The 10,000-nt window shown below is 47.3% G+C and overlaps 1 protein-coding gene across 6 annotated transcripts in view; it reads left to right on the top strand.

The window, feature by feature from the left end:
• The window catches only part of LOC135103082 (myelin regulatory factor-like protein), a 101,799-nt gene that overhangs the window by 55,314 nt on the left and 36,485 nt on the right, over positions 1 to 10,000 (top strand). The window contains exon 1 of one of the 6 annotated variants that reach the window (XM_064009096.1): positions 3,316 to 4,459. The exons of the other annotated variants lie outside the window; for them this stretch is intronic. The gene's annotated coding sequence lies outside the window, so the exon portion shown is untranslated. Of the gene's footprint in view, positions 1 to 3,315; positions 4,460 to 10,000 lie in introns of those variants that run through there. 6 annotated transcript variants of the gene reach the window in all.

The following is a 10,000-nucleotide window of genomic DNA, read 5'->3' as shown; positions in this document are numbered from 1 at the left end:
CACCCCCGCCCCTGCACCCTTTCCATTGCCGGCCGCCATTGACAAAAGTGCGGCGTGTCCTCCTTTCCCGCGGCGTCCAGTCCACTCCAGCACTCCAGGGTCCCGTGAGTGAGTTTTCCCTTCCAGCGCCAGCCCACCGTGGCCGACGCCCCCGGGCTGGTCACATCTTCCCCCGGCAGCCCACAGCCCCGGGCGCCTTACCACCGTTAGCCGCTCCCCCACCCCCTCACCACACTTGTCTTCTCCTCCCCCATCCACCCACTCCTTCACTCAATACTGCTGATCTTCTTCCTCTTCTTCCTCCTTCTCTTCCTCTTTTTTTTTTTTTTGTTTTCTTTCTTCCTCGTGGTTGTTCCTCGGCGTGTTCTTTTCTTGTGTGTGTGTGTGTGTGTTTGTGTGTGTGTGTTGGGGGTAGAGGAAGAGAAAATAGGCTGCTGCTTGTCATTCTCTCTCTCTCTCTCTCTCTCTCTCTCTCTCTCTCTCTCTCTCTCTCTCTCTCTCTCTCTCTCTCTCTCTCTCTCTCTCTCTCTCTCTCTCTCTCTCTCTCTCTCTCTATTTTCTGACGTAATTGTTTTGGTGTACAGGTGTGTGTGTGTGTGTGTGTGTGTGTGTGTGTGTGTGTGTGTGTGTGTGTGTGTGTGTGTGTGTGTGTGTGTGTGGTGTTGACAGAATGACCTTATACAAAAGACTCACCTCTACCTTCTGACGACCCTTCTAATTAACGACCCCCTTATTAACGACCCTTTTATTAACGCCCCTCTTATCTATTGCACCTACACACTTTCCGCTCCTTCCTTCGCTCCTTTCCTTCTTTCCTTCCTTTATCCATCCTTTTCTTCTTCCTCTTCTTCCTCCTTCCCTCCATTATTTTCACGCAGCATCCATCCTCGCTTTATCTCTTTCTCTTATTTTCTTTCCTTCTATGCTTTTTTATTTATTTTTTTGTCCTTGTCCATCTTTCCTTTCCCCTCTTTCCACATTCTCTCTCTCTCTCTCTCTCTCTCTCTCTCTCTCTCTCTCTCTCTCTCTCTCTCTCTCTCTCTCTCTCTCTCTCTCTCTCTCTCATTTTTCCTTCTATCTTTTTTCCCCTTTTCCCCTTCTTCCTTCTCCTTCATTTATTCTTCTCTATCTCTCCTATATCCTCCCTCCTTCCCTCTCTCCGTCTCTTCTTCCCTTCGTTATTTCCTCTATTCCTCTCACCTTAATTTCCTCCTTTCATCTCTTATTTACTTCTTCTCCTCCCTTATTCCTTTATTTCCTCTTTATATATTCCCTCTCCCTCCGTTCTCTTTCTTCTTTTTTATTATTCTCCTTCCCTCTCTTACTCCCTTTATTTCCTCTTTCCTCAGTTTTCCCCCTTCCTGTACCTCACCTCTTCCTCACCCCTGTATGTCTTCCTCTTCCTCTTCCTCCCTCCTTTCTGGTCCTTGTTTCCTTTGTACTGTACATTACCCCCTCTTTCCTTCCTTCTTTCTCTTCCTTACTATGTCCGCCTTTGTCATATTTTTCTCCTTGCCTCTTCTTGCCATCTATCTCTTCCTTTTCTCTTTTGTACCTCTCCATCTCTTTTTCTCTTTTCTCCATCCATTTCTTTCCTAGTATCTTCTATTCCTCTAGTTTCTTCTCAGTAATCAGTTTATCTCCTAAGAGCATGACATAAAGGAAGCTGCAGGAAGACAATAGGCCTACACGTGGCAGTCCCTGTATATAAGATGCCTACTTGTATCCACCTATCGGTCCTATCCGTAAAATTCAATGAGTTATCTAGTCAGTCAGGCATTCCAGGCATCTTTTCGTTTGTTCGTCCATTTGAAGGATCTTTGTTATATTCCGTGCTTTGTATTTTCAAACGCCTCAGGATTGGTTAATTTCAAAGATCACAGAGATCGTTATTCGGGTTCTCATTGGTGTTTTCAAACGTATGGTTTATATCCTTGTTGAACTCTCCCTGGAATCATGAAAACTACATTAAAAACCTCAATAACTTTCAGTAGAGCTTGTTAAATTATCACTAAAAGTCATGAAAACTACATTAAAAAAAACCCCAATAACTTCCAGTAGAACTTGTTAAACTATCTCTGGAATCATAAAAAAAAAAAAAAAGAAACACCCACTCTTGGAAATCCCGCTAATTTCCAGTAGAGCGTGTTAAAAAAGCGGAAAGTAACACGCTGAAACGGATGCATTCCAAAGCCGCAGCGTAACAGAGGAGCAACAAAGCAGGGAGACCAGCCCGTCACCAGTCCTTGCCTCAGATCCTCAGCGCTCATCACCTCTTTACAATCTTACGAATTATAGGTCTTGTTGCAGCAGAGGCCTTTCCCTTCACTGACTCTAGGACGCACCTTTTCTCCCATCCCTTATTCTTCTATCCTCAACTCTTTGCAATCTTAAGAACTTTGTGTCCTCCTCTTAACAGGCCTCTTCCTTCCCTTCCTGTCCCCGTGATCCTCTACCTCCTTCCTTAATACCTTATATCCTTTCCTTTTTTTTTTTTTCCACTATCTTCCCTACCAATCTTCCTCCAATAGTTCTCTTCCTCGTAGCTCTGTCTTCCACTCCGGCACACTTACTTATACTATCCTTATTCGTTCTAGTCTTCTCCCTTATTCCTAACTTTTCCGAAGACTTCCGCCTCACTTCCTAGCGTCCGTGACACGTCCTTTTTCCCTCCCTCGCATAGATTCCCCTCATTACTGACCCCACCTCTACACACACACACACACACACACACACACACACACACACACACACACACACACACACACACACACACACACACACACACACACAACACACACACACACACACACTGCATGCACTCACGCACTCACGCACGCAGCCCCGAACCACCACCGTCTGCCGGACCTCCTCTCGCTGACCTATTTCTTGTTGCTATCAAACTGCGCTTTAGTTAACTCAGCAGGTGCAAGAGAGGGAGAGGGGGAGGTGAGTGGAGAGCGATGGTGGTGGCCCTGGCTGTCCCTCCACCACCTCACCGTGCCCAGTCTCTGCCCTGCGTCGGTAAACACCTCGAGGCCGCGTTACGTGACTGGAGAACAGGCGCGTCTCATCACCAGCAAACACCAGCAAAACCCACAGCGATAATTCCGAGACCGATTCATTATATCACGGATTACCAGGAGTGTGATGAACGTGTAGTACGCTGAGGACCCAGGGCTGTGATTGGCGGATGCGGAAGGTTCGGCGAGCGGCGCGGACCAGGTGAGCGTTCGCGTAACAGTGGTTTTCCGCGGGGAAGGGGCGGGGCCTGGGAACATGTGCATTGGTTTGAGCTCGACCACGGCTCAGCGCACTTATGCTTGACCCGGTGTGGGATGTGGAGTGTCGCCGGGGAGTGAGTGAGTGTCGTGTGCTGGGAGGCAGTCGGCAAGAACAATCGAGTGTGCGGTGTGTGAGCACATGACAGACTCCTAGTGAGGCGGCGAATTTGAACCGGGAAGCATTTTAGTACTCAGGACATAACGATTCTCAGTCACAGGACATCCCGCCGACACCACTCACTTCAAAGGACTTTACACGGACTTAAGCCGGGAAGGATCGTTTACTTACGTGCGTGTGTGTGTGTATGTGTGCATTGGGTCAACTTCACGTTTTAACTCACCTGCACCGAAACGCTACGTCACGCTCCACCTCAGGGACAGCACAACAGCACACAGTACAGCCTTGGCCTTGCCTCGCACACCTCGCCTTGCCCTGCAGTGCGCCTCATCCCCGCTGACACCCACACGGACCACGCAGCAAAACGCCAACCTAGCAAGAGACGGTGCTTCAGTGTGAGGCTGTTTTGGTGGAGGTCACCGGACACCCACGCGACACCCGACCCCTTAGTACCTGCTAGGGCACGCGACACTCCCCAGGGACGCCAGCACGCCACACACCAGGCCGCAGTGCCGCGAGGAGCCGCGTAACCAAGGACATTGTCCAGGACTAACATGGAAATGGACACCCTCGTCAGCACCAAGAATGTCGCTAGCGTGAACGCCGCGAGTCTTGTGTCATGCGTATTTCTGCTGTGACTTACCACTGACTCCACCCCGGCGTGCTGCTGACTGTCACCTGTGCTGCGTCAGGCTCGAGCGACGACACACGCACACTTGGAGGCCCACCGGCGTGCTGTGCTGAAGGGGGCGTGAAAAGCGATCACCCTCATTAGCGCGGTGTTGTGTTCAAACATTTGTGTGCGAAACAGGAGACCAACAAGAACAGACGGGAACTTTAACAAGAAGAACGCACGCACATGCACATACCCTCAGGAAACAACACACACACACACACACACACACACACACACACACACACACACACATACACGTTCTGAGAGGTGAGCAAGAAGTGTCACCGCGACTCAACGTTCAGGAATGGAGCATGCGTATGAGCTGAGACAGTTCTGTGGGCGGGGAGCTGAGGCCCCTCGACCGATACTACCAGACCCACGGTGAGTACGCGAGCCCTGCCCCTCCGACCTCACCACACACACACACACACACACACACACACACACACACACACACACACACACACACACACACACACACACACACACACACACACACACACACACACACAATGCAGTTCCTTCACTACTAATAAACATATAACGGCCGCCATTACTATTACTGAGAGAAGGAGAGAAAGAGAGCGTCATTACACATTTCCATCGTATCTCCTCCCTCCATCCCTCCCTCCTCACACACACACACACACACACACACACACACACACACACACACACACACACACACACACACACACACACACACACACACACACACACACACACACACACACACACACACACACACACACACACACACACACACACACACACACACGAACAATGGACAGCTATCAGTGTATTTTGTCACTTGATAGTTTCGCTTCGCACATAACCTCTCATGTGTGTGTTTATTTTCCTACTGTGTGTGTGTGTGTGTGTGTGTGTGTGTGTGTGTGTGTGTGTGTGTGTGTGTGTGTGTGTGCAAGGACGTTCTACCTTTTATTGGGTTATTGATGATGTTTTTTTTGTTATTCACTTTGTATTTCGGTATCTTCTTTGCATGGATGTGCTGTTGAGAGAAAGAGAGAGAGAGAGAGAGAGAGAGAGAGAGAGAGAGAGAGAGAGAGAGAGAGAGAGAGAGAGAGAGAGAGAGAGAGAGAGAGAGAGATTCTGCACTTATAAGGTGTGTGTCTGATTAGTACTTTTTTTCCACCGATGGGAAATCTTATCATAATAGTACACACACAGACACACACACACACACACACACACACACACACACACACACACACACACACACACACACACACACACACACACACACGAGCATTGTTAATCAAAAATAGCATGGTATGTATCCGCCTCTTCAGAGAGAGATACACACAGATATAACCTTGGACACAGCCTTGACACCGTAGCATCGCCAAACACTCACCATCAGGCACTCACTCATTACACCTTGCTCGGCACTCACACTCCCTCTTGCTATTAATAGACGCTGTTTGCTCTCTGTTTTCCATCTGTGAGTTTGTCAGCACCAGGTATTCTTCAGGTCATTAGTTTTTCTCACCTTTCACTCACCTGCCGTGTTGTTTTTGCATGTCATTTGTGTTTTATTGTGTATTTTTTTTTTTATGATGTAAGAGATAAATGACTCAAACGCAGATCATTTACCGTGCCTGATTTTTTTTTTTATAAGGTTTGTTTGAATATCTGCCTTTGTTTTTTTTGTTATTCTCTTTCATTGATTTTTACTTTTATTTTTATTTACTGCTGGGGGTCTTGAATGGTTGTCTTCTAACGCTTGCAGAGTGTTCTGTAAGTTTAATTAATAAGGTGGATTTATGTAGCGGAAGGTTCCTGCTCGGTAATTTAACCTGGACCGAACCTAACTTAACCTAATCTAATCTAATCTAACATGATATAATTAACAACCCCCATCACTACCCTCACACCTTAACCACCACCACCACCACCACCACCACCACCACCACCACCACCACCACCAACAACAACAACAACAGCAGCACCAGCAGCAGCAGCAACCTTTCCCTCCTCCTCCTCCTCCCCTCCCCCCCCCCCCGCCTCTTCGCTCCCCACCCGTCACCCATAATGAAGAGCGCTGCACACCTCTTCACCACCACTGCTGCTCCACCTCCCTCACCACCTCTGTCACTTCCTCCACCACTGCCACCATCACTTCCATCCCCCCGCTCCTCTCCCACCCTCCCTTTCCATCCCTACCCTCCATCATCACACATCCTAACCTCTCTCTCCCCTTCCCCATCACCTCCCCATCACACCCAAACCTAAATAAGCAGTGAACCTTTTCACCTTTACATTTATATATATATATATATATATATATATATATATATATATATATATATATATATATATATATATATATATATATATATATATATATATATATATATATATATATATATATATATATATATATATATATATATATATATATATATATCTTTTTTAATGCTTTGAATACGTGTGTGCGTGTGTGTGTGTGTGTGTGTGTGTGTGTGTGTGTGTGTGTGTGTGTGTGTGTGTCTGTGTGTGTGTGTGAGAGAGAGAGAGAGAGAGAGAGAGAGAGAGAGAGAGAGAGAGAGAGAGAGAGAGAGAGAGAGAGAGAGAGAGAGAGAGAGAGAGAGAGAGAGAGAGAGAATATAAATCACCACCACCACCAGCAACAACAATTACAACAACAACAACAATTACAACAACAACTACTAGTTCTTCTACTACTACTACTACTACTACTAGTTCTTCTACTACTACTACTACTACTACTACTACTACTACTACTATCTCCATCATCATCATCACCACCGACCACCATTACCACCACCACCACCACCACCACCACCACTATCACCACCGCCACCATCACCATCACTATCACCACCATCACCACCTCCACCATTACCACCGCCACACCACCAGCACCACCACCACCACTTCCTCCACCACCGCCATCAATGCTCAAAATTCACTTTAGAGAATTGAAAGTTGGTAATAGAATGTTGTCACTTTTTCTTTCTTTTCTTTTTTTTTTTTTCTCTATCATGTCGTCCACACAATTTCTCTCTTTTTTTCTTTCTTTTCTTTCTTTCCTTTCACCAGGCACAAAATGTTTATAAGTAAGTTTGGTTCGTGACGCAATAAAGCGATCTCAACTCTCTCTCTCTCTCTCTCTCTCTCTCTCTCTCTCTCTCTCTCTCTCTCTCTCTCTCTCTCTCTCTCTCTCTCTCTCTCTCTCTCTCTCTCTCTCGCTGGAAACGTCGATTATTTTATATTTCAGCGCTACTACTACTACTGCTGCGGCTTATAATAATAATAATAATAATAATAATAATAATAATAATGATAATAATAATAATAATAATAATATGAACAGTGATAATAACAACGGATGAAACGAGAAAAAAAATAAACATTGAAATTCCGAGCCATTTAGATTTATACAGAACAAAAGATGATGTTCATGCCTGCTGTATATCGGAGTGTGTGTGTGTGTGTGTGTGTGTGTGTGTGTGTGTGTGTGTGTGTGTGTGTGTGTGTGTGTGTGTGTGTGTGTGTGTGTGTGTGTCTGGTAGATACTGGATGTCTCTGGTCCCGGCCAGATATTTTCTCCTTTAGTCATGTTGTGCCTGCTATCGGGTGCGTGTCAAGGGTAAGAGAGAGAGAGAGAGAGGAGAGAGAGAGAGAGAGAGAGAGAGAGAGAGAGAGAGAGAGAGAGAGAGAGAGAGAGAGAGAGAGAGAGACCCATCCACACCTTGCACGTATCTTTTAAATTATTTATCTCTCTCTCTCTCTCTCTCTCTCTCTCTCTCTCTCTCTCTCTCTCTCTCTCTCTCTCTCTCTCTCTCTCTCTCTCTCTCTCTCTCTCTCTTTTCTGTCACCATCACATTTCCTTCATCTACATCCTTCTTCTTCCTCTCGGCATCTTCCACAGCCCTTCTTTACCTTCTTCCCTTGAACAGCCTCGTAAGGACCAATAGGACTGCTGCTGCTGCTTGGTCTTCCATTCTTGCCGTCTTCCCTTGGCATCCATCTGCTTGCTGTGCGAAGTTCTCATTGTTAGTTTTAAGAGGAAAGGGAGTTTCGTGGTTCTGTCTCGATTGCTTCTCTTCCTACTGCTTTGTTCCTTCTTCTTTAATATTCAGAGCACAGAGGAACAGGAGGGACGGAGAACAGGACGATGATTTGTCTTTGCCAGGCTACGGAAGTGTTTAAGAGACTAAAGCACGTCTCTGATAAGCTGTACGTGATTACGGTAAAAAGGAAGTAGCCTTGCAGTGAAAGGGTCATATAATTATTAGCGTCTTCTTTCCCACGTGAACTCTTGTGGTAAAAATGTTTGAGGCGTCGAGGTGAAAAGCTAGGAGTACATGTAGTGAAGAAAAAAAAAAAAAAAAAAAACATTGGATTTATATACTGTAGCGTGAGTTTTAAGCTTTTCTTGCTGTTTCTTTTCTTGCGTCTATAGAATTTATGGGGGTGTTTCCCTTCTCAAAATGTCACGATCAAGGCCGCCTGGTTCCCGTGCAGCCCGTGGCGTGGTGGCTGGTGGAGGCTGGGGGTGTGTACGTATCCTTATCGTGTAGTTGTTTTTTTCTTAAGCCGGCCAGTTTTCGGCGGTTGTCTGGCTTCCCTTCATGACGTGACGTAATTCGAACATTGCAGGTTTTAATTCGTCATTCCGCCAATATTTCATGGTGTGTGGGTGCGTGTGTGAGTGCAGCCGTGCGTGTGTGAGGCGATGCACGTCACGAGGCACTGCGCTGAGGGTTGTTAGTGGCACGTACGAGGGAGGCACTCGCAGTAGGCCTACATGACCCAGGTGAAGAAGGCAAGCAGTGCTCTCCTGGCCTGGCGAGATTTTCCAGCAGAAAGCCGAGGACTATGGCATCGTGTCGTGGCGGGCCTGGCTAGGATGCCATCAGGAGCAACACTCAAGTAGCACAACATTATAATAGTTCCCTGTTGTAACGAAATATGTCTTTATGAATCACATTGTTGGGTTACCTTAACAGGCAGCTTTAAACTCGCATTAACCAGGAGCCACGCGGCAGGGGAGGCAGCCGTGCCGGGGTGTCTGGGCGTGACGCAACCATGACGTGCCATCACAAAACAATGGGTAATGGTGCCTAGCGAGCGCAGCCCAGCTGAGCCAAGGGTCGTCCCAACCTTTGCGAATGAACTCGGGCGCCCCAAACACAGCGTGAGTCCCATGCTGTTGTGTAGGTGGAGTGAGGCGTGGCCGGGTCAAGGGTTGGGGCGTGCATCTTAACGGCACTTTAGTCCCTGAATGGTTTCCTTCCAGCAATGCTGTGGACTCCTGCACGCCCTCAACCGTTAGGGCGGATGTTAGGACCGCTGCAAGTTATATTGCATGAAACAGTTCATGAAGGAGCTGAAGAAGCTAGAAAAAAAAAAGTACATTGTACAATACTGCTTCTTGTTGAAAACGTGTTGATGGAGCCATTGATGGAGTCATCTGTAATAAAGGAAAGTTGCTGTGGTGCAGTGGCTTGGGGTGTGCCATGCATGCCTCACAGGTGACGAAGCGCCGCATACATGGCAAGGGTCAGTAAGCCCCGACCTCGTGCCTCACAGACACAACATGGTTCCTTTTCGTCACCTTCCCAACACATGGTTTGAACTGAGGGAAGGGAGAACCTAGGGGAGGAGGGGGGAGAGGTGGAGGGCTTCCTCACACTTTCACTGGTGGTAAGCACGCGTGGCTGGCTTGGTGCCCCCGGTGCCGCGGGCGTCGCCCCTGGGTGGGGGATGATCCACCACTGCTGCCACCAAGCTGTAATTAGGAAGGCTACGAAATTAAATCACTGTTACAGAGGTGCTATCTCTGGACATCATCATCATCATCAAGGTTTGGGGGATGTGAGGGAAGAGTTGTAGAGGCGGGGAGTGTTGGAATGGAATTCGCCTTGGCCA

The sequence above is a fragment of the Scylla paramamosain genome, chromosome 1 (genome assembly GCF_035594125.1).
Source record: "Scylla paramamosain isolate STU-SP2022 chromosome 1, ASM3559412v1, whole genome shotgun sequence".
Taxonomy (NCBI): Eukaryota; Metazoa; Arthropoda; class Malacostraca; order Decapoda; family Portunidae; genus Scylla; species Scylla paramamosain.
Note: the sequence above shows the minus strand (reverse complement) of the source record. Positions and strands in the feature narration are given on the sequence as shown.